The sequence below is a fragment of the Otolemur garnettii genome, unplaced genomic scaffold, assembly GCF_000181295.1.
Source record: "Otolemur garnettii isolate 467f Iridium unplaced genomic scaffold, OtoGar3 scaffold00101, whole genome shotgun sequence".
NCBI lineage: Eukaryota > Metazoa > Chordata > Mammalia > Primates > Galagidae > Otolemur > Otolemur garnettii.
Window position 1 is genome coordinate 5,770,213 of NW_003852496.1, and position 7,294 is coordinate 5,777,506.

The 7,294-nt window shown below is 40.3% G+C and overlaps 1 protein-coding gene and 1 pseudogene across 1 annotated transcript in view; one reads left to right on the plus strand and one right to left on the minus strand.

The window, feature by feature from the left end:
- The window catches only part of TMCC1 (transmembrane and coiled-coil domain family 1), a 254,125-nt gene that overhangs the window by 148,237 nt on the left and 98,594 nt on the right, over positions 1–7,294 (plus strand). The gene's annotated exons all lie outside the window — the stretch shown is intronic.
- LOC111727349 overlaps positions 1–7,294 on the minus strand; it is a 28,118-nt pseudogene that overhangs the window by 20,363 nt on the left and 461 nt on the right.

The window sequence follows — 7,294 nt, forward strand, 5'->3', positions numbered from 1 at the left end:
TTGTGTGCTACATAGAAGTGCTCTGGGAGCTCAAAAGAGAGAAGTTGGGTTTGAAAGGTAGATGGGAATGGTGACTCCCCCTGTAATCCTAGCATTGAGGCAGTAGGATCACTTAAGGTCAGATCATCTGGAGAGTTCCAGATCATCCAGAGTACAAGCGAGACCCTGTCTTTAGATCTTTTGAAACTACTCAGTGACTAAACCTTCCAATTATATATATAGTGCTATAAAAGAATAGTGACTTTTATTATATGTTGTTCTATTTCGATTTAAGATCTAGATTGTAGGTGTGATTGGCATTTTACTTGGAAAAACATGACTTCATAATATTCCCTTTGCTTGAGACCATTTGATTTGCTGAAGTTAAAAAGAATTCAGAGTTGGCAGCAGGGCATGGTGGCTTACTCCTGTAATTACACCACAGGCTGAGGGAGGAAGATTTCTTGAGGCCAGGAATTTAAGAACAGTCTGGGCAACATTTCTTTAAAAAAAAAAAAAAAACTTCAGAGGCAAATCTTCAGCATGAAGACTTTGAGTATGTTCTTTTTCTAACTTCTAATTACCTAACTACCACTTTGAGGATATTTACCATGATATTAAAGGGCCAACTACCATGTAAGTCATCTAATATGTCATAGTAGAGAATTTTTAGTAGGATAGTGAATACAGATGATGAGAATGTCACCTGGAGGATACAATTTAAGATTGTTAAGGACTAAGGGAAGAGCAGAGAGAGGGAAGGATGGAGGGGGTGGTCAGTGTAATCTGGTTTCTTGTACTTGCAGTGAATCCCCAACAATAAAAAAATTTTTTTAAAAACCTGCTTTCATAATAACAACAACAACAAAAAGATTGTTAAGGATTAAGGTTGTTTTATTATTTTAGTTATTTTTAAAATGATTTTAAGAGATCACCTTGGCTTTAGCCTATGTAAAAGATTGTTGGCTTGGCGCCCATAGCTCATTGGTTAGGGCACCAGCCACATACACCAGCAGTGGCAGGTTGGAATCCCGCCTGGGGCAGCTAAACAGCAATGACTACAACAAAAAAATAAACGGGTGTTGTGGCAGTAGCCTGGAGTCCCAGCTACTTGAGAGACTGAGGCAAGAGAATTGCTTAATCCCCCAGAGTTTAAGGTTGCTGTGAGCTATGAAGCCACAGCACTCAACCAAGGGCAACATAATGAGACTCTGTCTCTTAAAAAAAAAAAAAAGAAGAAGAAGATTGTTAAAATTTTTTTACATTTAAAGAGATCTTTTTAGTTTTTTGAGACAGAGTCTTTCTCCATTGCTCTGGGTAGACTTCTGTGGCATCATCATAGCTCATAGCAACCTCAAACTCTTGGGCGCAAGTGATCCTCTTGCATCAGCCTCCCTAGTAGCTGGGACTATGGGCATGTACCACAATGCGTGGCTAGATTTTCTGTTTTTAGTAGAGACTGGGCCTTGTTCTTGCTCAGGCTGGTCTCTAACTCCCAACCTCAAGCAGTTCACTTGCCTCAGCCTCCCAGAGTGCTAGGATTATAGGCTTGCATCTCTATGCTGGCCAAAATATAAGAGTTTTTTAAAAATTTTGCGGTGATGTCTTAGAAGCAAAATCTAACAAAGGATATTAAGCTGGAAATTACATCTAAATGTTTGATTTATGCTACCAACACATTTCTGAGAAAATGTGACTACTCTTAGTTGATGTGCTGCTGCTATAGTTGATGTGAAGTTCCTGTAATAGTGCATTATGGTGGAGAAAGTTGGGCTTCTGCTGTAATTTGTTGAATTCTGAATGAATTGCTAAATCAAGATATAATTATTTGATCCCAGATTCTCAAAAGAACAAAAAGAAAAAAAAAACACAAAAAGGAAACTACAAAGCAAAACTCTGGTACAGTTACGTTACTTCATCCTTTCCTCCTTTAAATACTATTACCTTGGGAAAAATACTATACTTTTTGAAATTTGTTGTACTTCCTATATGGAAGGCAAAAAAGGGAAAAGTGTTACTAGCCTTATTTCATCAATGAGGAAACAAAGGCACTAATGCAATTGCATAGTGGTAAAATCACAATTAGGATTCTTGTCTCTTACCTTCCAATTTTAAGTTCTTTTCTCCTTAATGTTAAAGAGAAATTTTTGTGTCTGTTTAAATTGGTTAGTTTTATTGCAGAGTTAATACATACTCTAGTAAATAGACTACCTGAGAATGTTCAGACTTGTAAAGGCTATTATTTGCTTTTAGGACATTTTAACTTAGAAGAATATGTCTTGTTTACTCTTTGCTTGCTAAGCATGTATGACTGGCAGGCCTTTAGCTCTACTGCCCACATGGTTTTGGACAAAATAAGTAGCAGTCTGTTAGCAACAAAAGAGAAGCAGGAAAATGATTTTCTTTTGGCCGAAAGATATCACTAGGGCCTTGATTGCTAGAGTTCAGGCAACAAGCAAAGCTGAGGGAAATCAATAGAAAGTAGTGGGTGCTGGTAGGAAGAAGGCATTTTGGTTGGGGATTGGATTGCATGGCATGCAAGATAAGGGTTCCCATCTGTCAGTGGTATTTCATCCTCGTGTTCCCAGTTGGAATTTAAGTGAGAAAGATTCTGATATTTTTCTCTTGTTTTTGAAGAATCTGGTTTTTTTCCTCCCCAGATTGCTGGGGATAATTGGGCTGTGAATGCTGTACTTTTCCTTCTCCTAGTTTTAGGAACATCAAGCGGTCTTGTTTTAAAATAATTCCGAGAGGGTGGCACCTATAGCTCAAGCAGCTAAGGCGCCAGCTACATACACTGGAGCCCGAGGGTTCAAATCCGCCCAGGCCTGTCAAACAATGACAATTGCAACCAAAAAATGGCCAGGCATTGTGGTGGGCACCAGTAGTCACAGCTACTTGGGAGCCTGAGGCAAGAGAATCACTTAAGCCCAGGAGTTGAAGGTTGCTGTGAGCTATGATGTTACGGCACTCTACCCAGCATGATAGCTTGAGGCTCTGTCTCAAAAAAATTAAAAAATAAAACATAAATAAAATAAGTCTGGGGACCTTGTGTTGTGAGGGGGGAAGGCAGGTATATTATCTTTCTCTGGGTCATACCTCGGGCTTAGGAACTAAATTGCCTTTCACTTCAAGTGAGTCTAGTAACCTACTTTTAAGTACTTAAATGTTTTTGTGCCTTTGCTGAAACCAAACTGAAATCTTAGAAGAAACCTCGGAAACCTCGAGATGATACCTCTCAGTAGTTTTCTCATAAAGAACCCCATTCCTTTGCTTATTTTCAGAAAAATTGGCTTAGTCTGAGATTAGGTATGGATTTTTAAATCAGTTTATTCCCCTAGGAAGATTAGTAAATTGTCCCAGTATGCTGGTATTTTTTTGTACTGTTTTTTCCATCAGTCAAGGGACGGTTGTTTTTTTTTTTTTTTTTGAGACAAGAGCTTCAAGCTGTTGCCCTCGGTAGAGTGCAGTGGCATCACAGCTCACAGTAACCTCCAACTCCTGGGCTCAAGTGAGTCTCCTGCCTCCACCTCCCAAGTAGCTGGGACTACAGGTGCCTGCCACAACACCCGGCTGTTTTTTGGTTGCAACCATCATTGTTGTTTGGCGGGCTGGGCTGGATTCCAACCTGCCAGCTCAGGTGTATGTGGTTGATGCCTTAGCCATTTGAGCCACAGGTGCCGAGCTGGGAAGATTGTTTTTATGGTAATAGCTATGATTTATTGGGTGCCTATTGTGTTACAGATACTGTGCTCCACACTTTATGAATAAGATCTTATTTAATCCTCCCAGCAATTGTGATAATTAAGATTCAGGTTGAGCTTTGCTCCAGGTCACACTTAGAGAAGATTATACCACTCTGTGAATAGTCATTAAAATAGTCTCTGACCTATTTTGTTGATTAATTTGATATCTGAACTCCTAGCATAGTTCTTGGCACATGATAAGGCATTTAATTAATATGTTTGTTGACTATATAAGTGATTTCATTGACCACATGCTTTTCCTTAATGCCAAGCAGCTTTTCTAATAAAGAATACTCTTCTACGGTATCTAGCACTTTGGGAAAATTTTCTTATTTTCCTTCTTTTTTACTGGCCCACCCTTTGGGGCATCCCCCTCTTCTGCTCTTCATTCTATAATGTTCACATTCCTTGGGGCTGTCTTAGGTCATCTTTTATTCTCCCTATATATTTCCTGTGGGTAATATCTGTTTTCCTTGGCGTGATGTGTAATTCACTTATAGAAGATACCCACATCTTCGGTATCTCCAACCAAGATCTTCTTTCTGAGTTGACCTTCAGTTCTATATATTTTATTCATTTATTTAATTCATTTAGCAGACATTTATTAAAGTTCATGTCTATAGCATGTATATGGTTTGTAGCAGTGGAAAAGATAGGCAAATTTCTGTTCTTATAGAGGTTATATTGTAGGGAATGAGTAAACAAGTAAGTTTACAAATGCTGCAAAGACAGTAAATCAAGGTCATGTGATAGAGAATGGTTAGATGAGCTGATATTTAAGATGAGATCTGAAGACAAAAAGCAAGACTATGTATTGGGGGAGAAAGGAGGTTAAGAGGATGGGGCATTTCCCTAGTACAAAGGCCCTAAAAGCAAGGGAAATCTTGAGCAGCATAGATAATGAAGCGTATGTGTCGTGTTGGGATTTCTTTGGCTGTGTTAAAGTTTGATTTCATTCTAAAATTCAATAGGAAGACATTCAAAGGTTTAAATAGGGAGTAACATGATCTAATTTATATATAGATATAGATTTTTTTTAAAGAAATAGGGTCTTATTTATCACCCCAGACTGGAATACAATGACATTATCATAGCTCATTGTACCCTCAAATTCTTGGGCTCAACCAGCCTTCCCAAGTCAGCCTCATGAGTAGCCAAGACTACTTGGAATATGTACCACCATGAAACACTGATTTTTAATTTTTTGTAAAGACAAGGTCTCATTGTGTTGCCAGGCTGGTCTTCAACTTCCCAGCCTCAACAATCCTCCGACCTTGGTCTTGCAAAAGATTGGGATTATAGGCATGAGCCGCTGTATCCAGCTGATTTATATTTTTAAAAGATATCTCTAAGTCAGGCTCAGTGGCTCAAGCCTGTAATCCTAGCACTCTGGGAGGCCAAAGAGGGCACATTGCCTGAGCTCACGGGTTTGAGACCAGCCTAAGCAAAAGCAAGAGCCCTGTCTCTACTAAAAATAGAAAAACTGAGGCAAAAGGATAACTTGAGCCCAAGAATTGGAGGTTGCTGTGAGCTATGATGCCAAAGTACTCTACCCAAGGCAACAGCTTGAGAGTCTGTCTCAGGAAAAAAAAAAAAAGATCTAACTATAGTAAGGAGATCATGAAAGGCATTAAGGATGCTTTGCAATGGAGTGGTAACAGTAGGGATGAAGCAAGGTAGACAGATTTGTGCTGTAATTTGAAGATGGACTTGACAGAATTTGGTAATGTATTGAATGTGGGAAATGAGAGAAAGAACCAGATGCCTGTTTGATATGTATTCTGAGACATTTCACATTTGTCTACTATTTAACTTGGTCAGAATTTCTCATTTTCTCCTCTTTTCTTTTCTTTTCTTTTCTTTTCTTTTCTTTTCTTTTCTTTTCTTTTCTTTTTTTTTTGAGACAGAGCCTCAAGCTGTCTCCCTGGGTAGAGTGCCGTGGCATTACAGCTCACAGCAACCTCCAACTCCTGGGCTCAAGCGAGTCTCCTGCCTCCGCCTCCCAAGTAGCGCCCGGCACAACGCCCGGCTGTTTTTTGGTTTGCAGCCATCATTGTTGTTTTGGCGGGTCCGGGCTGGGGATTCGAACCCGCCACCTTAGGTGTACGTGGCTGGCACCTTAGCCGGTTGAGCCACAGGTGCCGAGCCCTCTTTCTTTTCTTAAACCCACTTTCCCAGTGTTTCTTATTAAATTTCACCTACTCTATGCAATTTTTAAATTGCATATGAACTTTATGGCCATCCTATGTATACCTAGTTGCTTAAGACAAAAATCTGGCCTTTTTTTTTTTTTGTAGGGACAGTTTCACTTATTGCCCTCGGTAGACTGCTGTGGCATCACACAGCTCACAGCAACCTCCAACTCCTGGGCTTAGGCAATTCTCTTGCCTCAGCCTCCTGAGTAGCTGGGACTACAGGTGCCTGCCACAACGCCCAACTAGTTTTTGTTGCAGTTTGGCCAGGGCCAGGTTTGAACCTGACACCCTCAGTTTATGGGCCCAGCGCCCTATTCACTGAGCCATAGGCGCTGCCCAGTCTGGTCATTATCTTTAATTTCCTATCTTCTCCCCTGCATGTTGCCCCCACAACAAATAAAGGTCATTGATTTCTAAATATTTCTCAAACGGCAAGTGTTGCTCAAATAAGTACGCGTGTCTCCATCCCCAGCATTGTACTTGCATTCCTACAGAACTGATCTCCTTGCCTCCTTTATCATTCCCCCATGTAATCTGCAGGCAGATTTAATTGCCAGGTATGGAGGTGTGTGCCTGTAGTCCCAATGGCTTGGGAGGCTAAGGCAGAAAGATCACTTTTAGGCCAGGAGTTCAAAGCTGCAATGAGCTATGATGTGACATTTCTCTGCTAAAAATTCTTCATAGTCTCTCTCAGGATAAAATTGAAACTCCCTGACATGACCTGTAGAGATTGATTATGACTTAATTAATCTGCTTACCTCTTCAGCCTAATCTTCCACATTCTCCACCAGCTACACAAAATTATTATTGCTCCTCAGTGAGTCATACCCTACTTGTTTTTACACTTCTTCCACTTTGTCTAATCTCCCTCTCACTGCTGACTTTCACCCTCCATTCCCAACAGACAGACAAACAAAAATTCCTAATGTCCTTTGGGTCTCAGCTTAGATATCATTTCTCCAAAGAGACTTTCTGGTTCACTAGCTCCTGGTTAGTTGCCCCTTTTTTGTCTTACCATAGTATACTCTATTACTTCCCATAGTGATATTATCTTACTATTTTGAATTGCTTGTGTTTTCCACTGGACTGAAAGCTCCATTAGAGCAGAGAAAGTATCTTCCATGTTCACCATTTTATTTCCAACTTCTGTGTTTGATTTGATCTGATTTTTGGGGTTTTTTTTTTGCAACAAAGTCTCACTCTGTCACCCAGGCTGTAGTACAGTGGCAAGATCATAGCTCACTGCAGCTTTGGACTCCTGACCTCAAAGTGATCCTTCTGCCTTAGCCTCCCAAGCCACTGGGACTACAGGCACCCACCTCCATACCTGGCTAATTTTTAAAATTTTTGTGGAGGCTCAGCACCTGTGGCTTG